This window comes from Monodelphis domestica, chromosome 6, assembly GCF_027887165.1.
Source record: "Monodelphis domestica isolate mMonDom1 chromosome 6, mMonDom1.pri, whole genome shotgun sequence".
NCBI classification, from domain to species: domain Eukaryota; kingdom Metazoa; phylum Chordata; class Mammalia; order Didelphimorphia; family Didelphidae; genus Monodelphis; species Monodelphis domestica.
Window position 1 is genome coordinate 155524821 of NC_077232.1, and position 11318 is coordinate 155536138.

Consider the following 11318-nt stretch of genomic DNA (forward strand, 5'->3'; position numbering starts at 1 on the left):
ATTGACTGCTGGACTTTAAGCCAATCAAAAGCCTCCAGAGGACAGGGAAACTCAAACCCCCAACAACCCTCCCCCAGAAACTACACCAAGAGATCTTCTGTTAAAGCTCCAAGAGGGGATAATGATAGAAGTCCCCCCCCAAAAAAAACAAAAAAAAATGAGAGGAACAAGAGCACAGATAAATACAGGGAGTAAAGAAGGGGTGAATTTGAGCAAACAACAGAAAAAGAAGAAAGAAACTACAATACACAGCTACTACTCAGCAAATGGAATGGGGGGGTGGGAGGGACGATCAGCAAACGATAAACCAGAAACCCCAGCGAATTGGATACAGGCTGTGGAAGAACTCAAAACACAAATAAGAGATGCTGAAGACAATTGGGAAAAGAACTTAATAATTAAGATAAGTCATCTGGAAACAGAGGCACTTGAACTAAAAGGAGAAAATAGTGTCTTGAAAGCCAAAATCAACCAGCTGGAAAGTGAGGCAAAGGAAATGAAAGACGAGGTAAAGAGGATGAAAGACGATCTTCAAAGAAAATCAGACCAGAAGGAAAAAGATGACCAAAAAGCCAGAGATGAAATCCAATCTTTAAGAACCAGAATAAAACAACTAGAATCAAGTGACATCACAAAGCAGCAGGACACTATAAAACAAAACAAAAAGAATGAAAAAATTGAGGAAAATGTGAAGCATCTCATTCACAAAACAGAAGATTTAGAAAATCATTCAAGAAGAGACAATTTAAGAATAATTGGACTACAAGAAGACCAGGACAAAAGAAAAAGCCTGGACTTAATACTAGAGGAAATTATCCAGAAAAACTGTCCGGAGATCCTAGAACAAGAGGGGAAAGTGGAGATTGAAAGAATCCACAGATCAACCCCTGTATTTAATCCCCAACTGACAACACCAAGAAATGTTATAGCCAAATTCAAAAACAATCAGATGAAAGAAAAGACATTACAAGCTGCCAAGAAGAAGCCATTTAGATACCATGGAAACATGGTGAGGTTAACACAGGATCTGGCTGCATCCACACTGAAGAACCAAAAGGCATGGAATACGATATTCCGGAAAGCAAGGGAACTAGGTCTACAACCAAGAATAAAATACCCATCAAAACTGACCATATTCTTACAGGGGAAAGTATGGTCATTCAACACAACAGAAGAGTTCCAAGCATTCATAAATAAAAGACCAGACCTGAACAGCAAAATTTGATGTCCAACCACAGAACTCAAGAGAATCATCAAAAGATAATTAAAAAAGAGGGGGGGAAAACAAACAAAACAACAACAACAAAATTTTAAGAGACTCAATAAGTTAAAATGATATGTATCCCTATCAGAAAAGAGGTCATTGGTAGCTCTTAAAAACTGTTGCTATCACCTGAGCAGCTAGAAGAACTACACTCAGAGGGAACAGTGACAAACTGTATAGGATTAAAGGACAAGGCATAAATAGGTATATAGATATATGCATGCATAAATACATATACATATGTATGTATATATATACATATATATATGACTAGAGCTAAAAAAATAGGTTATGACTAAAAGAAATGGGAAAAGAAACAAAAGAAACAAATGGGGGTAAATTTATATGTTACAAAGAAGCTCATGATGGGATGGGGGAGAATATCGATACACTAGAAGGGTAAAGAGGTTGGAGTTAAGAAATACTCAACTCTTACATACTTTGAAACTGACCCAAAGAGGGAAGAACAATCCAATCCATTGGGAAAGAGAATAGATTTGGGCCCTATAAGGGAGTAGAAGGGTAAAAAACAGACTTGTGGGGAGGGAAGCAGTACAAGGGAGGGAGAGGGAGGGGGGGAAATTTTAAAAAGACTACAGGGGAAAATAAGGGGGGAAGAAGAAGGAAGGGAGTAGAAATGGAAGTGAAATAAGGGTGAAAATTAGGGGAACTTATTAAAAAACAAAACATTGCTATAGAAGGAAAGAGGGAAAGAAGAAAAGGAAGGACTAGGAGTAGAAATCAAAATGCTGGGAAGTACATAGCTGGTAATCATAACTGTGAATGTGAATAGAATGAACTCACCCATAAAACACAAGCGAATAGCAGAGTGGATTAGAATCCAAAACCCTACCATATGCTGTCTGCAAGAAACACACATGAGGAAGATAGATATGCATAGGGTGAAAGTTAGAGGATGGAGCCAAATCTATTGGGCATCAAATGATAAAAAGAAGGCAGGAATAGCAATCATGATATCAGACAAAGCCAAAGTAAAAATAAATCTAGTTAAGAGATAGGGAAGGTAATTACATCCTGATAAAAGGCAGTATAGACAACGAGGAAATATCTGTACTCAACATGTATGCACCAAATGGCAGAGCATCCAAATTTTTAAAGGAGAAACTAGAGGAGCTCAAGGATGAAATACATAGGAAAACTATACTAGTGGGAGATCTGAACCTTCCCCTATCCGAACTAGATAAATGAAATCAAAAAATAAATAAGAAAGAGGTGAGAGAAGCAAATGAAATCTTCAAAAAATTAGAATTAGTAGACATATGGAGAAAAATAAATAGGGACAAAAAGGAATAGACCTTCTTTTCAGCAGCACATGGTACATTCACAAAAATTTACCATGTATTAGGGCATAAAAACATTGCAAACAAGTGAAAAATTGCAGAAATAATAAATGCAACCTTCTCAGATCACAATGCAATAAAAAGAATAATTAGTAAGGGTACATGGAGAGGTAAATAAAAATTAATTGGAAATTAAACAATAAGATTCTCCAAAATTGATTACAAAACAAATCATAGAAACAATTAATAATTTCATTGAAGAAAATGATAATGATGAGACATCCTTTCAAAACCTATGGGATGCTGCCAAAGTGGTACTGTGAAAAGGAAATCACTTTAAAAGACTGATATATATTAATTTAAGGTCTCCAAGGAATTCAGCTATGTAATTCCTAAATGAAAACTCAAGTCAGCAGTCAACCTTTTATGGAGTTTTTAATTACAAACAGGAGGAAGAAAGGTATTAGAGAGAGAGGGGGGGGGAGAGAAGGGAATAGGGCTTAAATACCCCCTCTGTTTAGGCTGGGCCAAAAGGCCCAAGCCCTTAGATAGCTGAGGCAAAGAAAAGAGATCAGTCCCTATCACTCACCTGACCAAAATGGAGAAATAGTCTGAGGGGCCTCTCTCCTCTCAGACTCCTTCAGAGCAAAATTTCTCAGAGCACAACCTCTCAGAGCAAAACCTCTCCAACTCCTTCAGTCCTCAGACCCCGCTATCTTTAAGGAAACCATCTATGTTCCATCCCCTCAGTTCTCACACCTACCAATCACTGTCCATGTCTTCCCTGTGCCAATGGTGGCTCTAGCTTAACCCAGGACCACCCAGAGGTCTGCCCCTTTGCACATGTCTGTTGAAGGTCATATTCTCAAATAATTAAATCTTGATCCTTGCTGCAGCCCTTCCTAAATCCTTTTACTCTGAGTAGGGTGGAGATTGTAGTTTCAAGACCTGGTTCTGTCATTCCAAGTATCTCTATTGTATCAATTCTAAAATCAATCATGACTCAAAGAACTTCCTGTTCTATGCTTAAGCATAGGTCAAAGCCCTTTCCATTGTTTAGCAAAAGGTTTCTGTCCTAAAGTAGTCTTAGGTAGGGAGGAGAAGGATCCTCCTATGCCAAGGGGTTTCACATTCCAATAGAGTTCTTACTATCAGTAGGAAATTTTTCCAGTATGAGATTTCCCAATGGGGAAATTTCCAACATTCATAAGTCTAAGAAATTTTAAGGTTTACAGTTCTCATGGGGAAATTTATATCCTTGAGTTCATATATTTACAAATTTGAGAAGGCAGTGGTCATTGAATTGGGCATGCAAATTAAAAAACTAGAAATTGAACAAATTAAAAATTCTCAGATGAAGACTAAATTAGAGATCCTAAACATCTAAGGAGAAATTAATAAAAATTGAAAGTCAAAGAACTATTGATATATTCAATAAGACTAGAAGCTGGTCCTTTGGAAAAAAAAAAACAAATAAAAAAGACAAAGTACTGGTCAATCTAATTTTAAAAAGGAAAGAAGAAAACCAAATTGACAGTATCCAAGAAAAAAAGGGAGACCTCCCCTCTAATGAACAGGAAATTAAAGCAATCATTTAAAACTAGTATACCCAATTATATGGCAACAAATATGGCAATCTAGGTAATATGGATGAATATTTACAGAAATTTAAATTGCCTAGACTATAAGAGGAAGAAATTGATCACCTAAGCCACCCCAAATCAGAAAAAGAAATTGAACAAGCTATCAAAGAACTCCCTAAGAAAAAAATTCCCAGGTCCAAATGGATTCACAAATGAATTCTTTCAAAATTCAAGGAACAACAAATCCCAATATTATACAAACTATTTGACAGAATAAGCAAAGAAGGAGTTCTACCAGATTCCTTTTATGACACAAATATGGTACTGATTCCAAAGCCAGACAGGTCAAAAACAGAGAAAGGAAACTATAGACCAATCTCCTTAATGAATACAGATGCAAAAATGTTAAATAAGATACTAGCAAAAAGACTCCAGCAAGTCATCACAAGGGTTTTTCTCTATGATCAGGTAGGATTCATACCAGGAATGTAAGAATGGTTCAATATTAGGAAAACCATCAACATAATTGGCCATATTAACAAGCAAAATGCCAAGAATCACATGATTATCTCAATAGATGCAGAAAAAGCCTTTGATAAAATGCAACACCCATTCCTACTAAAAACACTAGAAAGCATAGGAATAGAAGGGCCTTTCCTAAAAATAATAAACAGTATATACCTAAAACCATCAGCCAATATCATCTACAATGGGGATAAACTAGAAGCCTTCCCAATAAGATCAGGAGTGAAACAAGGATGCCCATTATCACCTCTATTATTTAACATTGTACTAGTAACACTAGCTGTAGCAATTAGATAAGAATAAGAAATTGAAGGTATTAAAATTGGCAATGAGGAGACCAAGCTATCACTCTTTGCAGATGATATGATGGATAGTTTACTTAGAGAATCCTAGAGAATCAACCAAATAGCTAGTCAAAATAATCAACAACTTTGCAAAGTTGCAGGATTCAAAATAAACCCACATAAGTCATCAGAATTTCTATATATCCCCAATATATCAGCAGCAAGAATTAGAAAGAGAAATTCGATTTAAAATCACCCTAGACAATATAAAATATTTGGGAATCTATCTGCTGAGACAAACACAGGAACCATATGAACACAACTACAAAACACTCTCCACACAATTAAAACTAGATCTAAACGATTGGAAAAGCATTGATTACTCATGGGTAGGACAAGCTAACATAATAAAACTGACAATCCTACCCAAATTAATTTACTTATTTAGTGACATACCCATTGAACTACCAAAAAACTTTTTTTACTGAATTAGAAAAAAAAACATAACAAAGTTCAATTGGAAGAACAAAAGATCAAGTATATCTAGGGAAATCATGAAAAAAAAATGTGAATGAAGGATTCCTTGCAGTCCAAGATCTCAAACTGTACTATAAAGCAGTGGTCTTCAAAACAATTTGGTGCTGCCTAAGAGACAGAAAGGAGGATCAGTGGAACAGACTTGGGTTAAGTGACCTCAACAAAACAGTCTATGATAAGCCCCCAAATTCCAAATTTTGAAACCAAAAATCACTATTTTATAAAAACTGATGGGAAAATTGGAAGACAGTATGGGAGAGATTATGTTTGGAGCAACATCTCACACCCTACACCAAGATAAACTCAGAATGGTTTAATGACTTGAATATAAAGAAGTAAACTATAAGCAAATTAGTTGAACACAGAATAGTGTACATGTCAGATCTTTGGGAAAGGAAAGACTTTAAAACCAACAAGAACTAGAAATAACAACAAAATGTAAAATCAATAATTTGATTACATTAAATTAAAAAGGTTTTGTACAAAGAAAACCAATGCAACCAAAAGTAAAAGGGATGTAACACATTGGGAAACAATCTTCATAACAAAAACTTCTGACAAAGGTCTAATTACTCAAATTTATAAAGAGATAAACCAATATAATAAATCAAGCCATTCTCCAATTGATAAATGGGCAAGGACATGAATAGGCAATTTTCAGTTAAAGAAATCAAAGCTATTAATAAGGACATGAAAAAGTGTTCTAAATCTCTTATAATCAGAGAGATGCAAATCAAAACAAATCTGAGGTATCACCTCACACCTAGCAAATTGAATAACATGACAGCAAAGTAAAGTAATGAATGCTGGAGGGGATGTGGTAAAGTCAGGACATTAATGCATTGCTGGTGTATTTGTGAATTAATCCAACCATTCTCAAGAGCAATTTGGAACTATGCCCAAAGGGCACTAAAAGACTGTCTGCCCTTTCACCCAGTCATAGCACTGCTGGTTTTGTTCCCCAAAGAGATAATAAGGAAAAAGACAGGTACAAGAATATTCATAGCTTCGCTCCTTATGGTGGCAAAAAATTGGAAAATGAGGGGATGCCCTTCAATTGGGTAATGGCTAAACAAATTGTAGTATTTGTTGGTGATGGAATACTATTGTACTCAAAGGAATAATAAAGTGGAGGAATTCCATAGGAACTGGAACAACCCCCAGAACCTGGAAAACATTGTACACAGAGATTGATACACTGTGGTACAATCAAATGTAATGGAATTCTCCATTAGTGGCAATGCAGTGACCCTGAAAAACTTGGAGGGATCTATGAGAAAGAACACTATCCACATTCAGAGGAAAAACTGTGGGAGTAGAAACACAGAAGAAACAACAACTGCTTCAATATATGGGTCTAGGGGGATATGATTGGGGATGTAGACTCTAAATGAACATCCTAGTGCACACACCAACAACATAGAAATATGTTTTGATCAAGGACACATATAATACCCAATGAAATTGAGGATCTACTGTGGGAATGGTGGGTGGATGGGAAGGAGGTAAATAATATAATTCTTGTAAGCATGGAATAATGTTCTAAATTGACTAGATAAATTAACTTAAATTTAAAAAATCTAAAAAAAAAAGAATTTCCCACACTTTTCTTTGTTTAAAAGGTAAAAGGCATTTAAAATGTGATGAGTTTGGTAGGCTGAGGTAAGGGAAAGTGAGTGATTAAGTTTTTATTTACAGGAGACTGCAAGATAGGAAATTCCACATAGAAATAAGAACCCTATTGAGGATAGATATTTCATATAGTATATACATGGTTCAAACTATTCAAGTATGCTTTAGTGCTATATTAAAAGTCATATTAAAAAAAGATCTTGTTGGATGGACAGACAAAATTGTACCAAGAATAAAACGGCATACAAGAATTAAAGGTTTGACTATAAAATCTAAACATTAAAGGTCCCTGGTATGTCAGCTTGAATCTGGAAGGTATAGCCATCAGAAGTAGCTTCTGATGCAACATTCTGATATACTTCCTCTGCAGAGAATTACTTTTCAATTAAGTTTGAAGAAGCTTTGTATACCATTTCATTTTCATGGGACTGTAGCACCTCAGTTGTGATTTGTCATCCACTTTCATCAATTAGAATACAGTTTTTCAGTTTCATTTAATTTTTCAGCAGCCAAGAAAAATATGTGAAATTGCATCCAAATTAACCTGGACAATTTTTCTGTCTTTTGAAGATAAGAAGTTGATTAAGGGTTCCAGAATTCCATTTTGAATAAAATACGCAATCTGTTCAATTGTTCCACCACTTCTGTAGTTTGTAATATCCCATACAACTTCTTTCTTTGACTCAAAGTCTCCCTTTGACAGAATTACAACCATGTAGGGAAATAATACAAGCTTCACAACTTGCCATTTATGATCCTGATGGCCAGCCATGATGCTTGACAGTCTTCTTCTGGATATTGGTTTTGGGTTCAGTAAGCAGGATAGGAAAGACAGCAAGTGCTCCTGAATCTATTACAAACTGAGTTTGTTCATCTGTCCCAGTGACAACATGGGGAAAGGAGTCACAATTGGCAATTCAGCAGATCCTAGAAATTTAACTGTGGGACAACTCCAGTTTCCATAACCACTTCAATCCTGTCATTTGAGCCATCTATACGGTAGGAAATGGCCCAAAAATATCTGCCAGAACTTCTGGATCATCATGATGCAAAAAACAAACTAAGGTAGGACAAATTTGCTAAATAACTTCTATTGAGAGAGCAGGATTTTTGTCAAGGCAAAAATTTGAAAGTGTCCAAGTAAGATTTCTTAAGTAACCACGAGCTAATGATATATCAGGAACTGCAAGCAATGCTAGAAGAGGATCTGTTGCACCATATTTGATATCCAAGACTCTAGGCTGAACCATCACCCTGCAATGTTTCCCTGAGCCCACAATGCCAATAAACTGAGTGAACCTGGGAACAGGTCAATAGGGCAATATACACATGTATAACTCCTCCATCTATTATTGTCTTGGTTTGGTCTGATGTCCCAGAACCAATGTTCATAAGGACCCAAGGAGATTCAAACTGAATTGGATTATAGTCTGTCCTGCCAAAGAAGCCTGTAAGCTTTGGCATCACATCAACCTCTATTATTTGATCCATGGGGAGTTATTCTTCCCTAGAAAGGAGTTTACCAGCTTGGGAGTTTGAAGTTGAGCTTCTGGATTTTTACTCTTTATGCCTTTGACAGTTTCTTCAGCAGACCTAAGTTCAGAGTCCTGACTTTTTTCTGTTTTCTTGCAGAGGAGAAGTAGCATCATCAGGAAAAGTGCTGACATTTCTACTTTTCAGAATCTGGTCATCTTCCCTAGCTCTCCTCAGTTCCACATTGATTTCCACATACCAACAACTTATTTCAGTGCTGTCTCTGCCTTTGTTCTTAAACCTATTAACCTGGGGAGCTGGTGAATTAGCACTTTCATTGGTGGACATGGCTGTGTTCAACACAAGGAGAAAAGCAATGAAGGACCTTTCAGGAGGTTGCTGACCTCTGAGTGGAACAGGACAAGGTTGTAGCTACCTCATGGTTTGACTTCCAGCAGCCACTCCAGCTCAGCCCTGAAAGGCATGTCTGAAGTTTCTCTTTCTATCTCTTGATGCTGAGTTTTGTTGGAAATACATAGAAATGCTGATGATTTGTGTAAGTTTGTTTTGTATCTTGCAAATCTGTTAAACTTATTATTTCAACTCTTTTTTAAGTTGATTTTCTAGGATTCACCAAGTATACCAATCATTCACAAAGAGTGATAGTTTAGTTTCCTAATTGACTCCTTTAGTTCATTCAATTTGTTTTCTTTTTCAAATTGCTAAAGCTAACATTTCTAATACAATATTAAAAAGTCGTGGTAACAATGGGCATCCTTGCTTCACTCCTGATCTCATTGAGAAGACTTCCAACATCCTCATTGCAGATGATACTTGCTATATATTATTTTAAGGAAAGGCCCTTTTGTTCCTATGCTTTCTTGTGATTTCAACAAGAAGCTATGTTGTATTTTCTCAAAGGCTTATTCTGCATCTGTTGAGATATCAATGTAATTTCCTTGAGAATGATTATTGATATAGTCAATTATGCTGATAGTTTTCCCAATATTAAACCAGCCTTGAATTCCTGGTATAAATTCTACTTGGTAATGATGTAGTCTCTTTGCTAGTATTTTATTTAAGTTTTTTCATCAATGTTCATTAAGGGAATTTGTCTGTAATTTTCATTCTCTGTTGTGGGTCTTCCTAGCTTAGGTGTCAGGACCATAATTGTGTCATAAAAATGATTTGTTTATTCTTTACTTATTTTGCCAAATAGCTTTTTTTTACCCTTGCCTTCTTCTAAAGCAGAAGAGTGGTAAGGGATAGGCAATGGGGGTTGTTAATTGCCCAAGGTCACAGAGCTGGGAAGTGTCTGAGGCCAGATTTAAACCTAGGACCTCCTATCTATAGGCCTGGCCCTCAATTCACTGAGCTACCCAGCTGCTCCCTGCCAAATAGTTTGTATAGGATTGGGACGAATTGTCACATAAATATTTGATAGAATTCACCTGTGAATCCATCTGGCCCTGGGAAGTTTTTCTTAGGGATTTTCTTGATGGCCTGTTCAATTTCTTTTTTTCTAAGATGTGATTATTTAAGTATTATATTTCCTATTTTGTTAATCTAGGTAATTTATATTTTTGAAAATATTCATCCATTTCATCTAGATTATCAGATTTATTGTCATTTACTTGTGCAAAATAGTTCCTAACGATTGCTTTGATTTCCTCTTGAATGAAGGTGAAATCACTGGTAATTTGATTATCTTCTTTCTTTTTTAAAAAGCAATTTAACCAATGTTCTATCAATTTTTTTATAGAATAAGCTCTTAGTTTTATTTATTAGTTCAATAGTTCTTTTTAGTTTGTTTTAATGATTTCTCCTTGGATTTTTAAATTTTTCAATTTAGTTTTTAGTTGGGGATTTTAAATTTGTTCTTTTTCTAGGTTTTTTTAGTTGCATACTGTGCAGATGGAAAATTTGCCACACCTGAGCTACATTCCCAGCATCTTTTTATCCTCATTTTACTTAAGGATGCTTAGGAGATCAATTTGGCTGAGACCCACACTGCCAGGCCCTTTTTTTGGAGCTTGTGCTTTTGGTAAAGTACTGTAGGTGTGAGTCTCTGGCTCTCTTTGCTCTGCTTACTTGACTGAAAGAACCTTCTTTTTTCTTTTCCCTCTCTTTTGATTTATTATTAAAAATCCTATATATTTTCAAATATTGGAGGATTTATGCACTTTACTCCTACAAGATTTTGGAAGACCATGAGGAGACACTAGAACTAGAGGAACCAGGTTTCTTCTCCTGTTGTGATTCTCCCTCTCCTCTTTCCCCTTTTTCTTCTCCATTCTTCCTCCAGGAAAACCTCCAAAGCTTTCTCAGGATCATTGCCTACACCTGCACACCAGGAGAGCTGAGTAGGTTTATCTCTCCCTCACAGAGATTGTTACTGCTAATTCTTTCTGCTGTTACTACTGCTTGCTGTTACTGCTACTAGTAAGATTTAAATTCCCTGCCCCAAACCCCAGTGCCACAAAGGGGGCACTCCCTCTTAGCAAAATAATAATAATAATGATGATAATAATAATAATAATAATAAAAATCTTTTCCCACTCCAGCTAAAACCCTAAATCATCCCTAAAACCAGGCAATAACCCTTGACTTAAACTCCTCACTCCTGCCACTAGAGATTAATATTGAGCATTCAGCATCCCCCCCTTTTCTGCTGAGCTGCAGCGCTACTTTTCTGCCACCTAAGGGCAGCACCAATAAT

The 11318-nt window shown here is 36.1% G+C and overlaps 1 pseudogene; it reads right to left on the reverse strand.

The window, feature by feature from the left end:
- Nucleotides 1-6051: 6051 nt before the first annotated feature.
- LOC100013236 (importin subunit alpha-1-like) lies at nt 6052-11084 on the reverse strand (annotated as a pseudogene).
- Nucleotides 11085-11318: the final 234 nt, after the last annotated feature.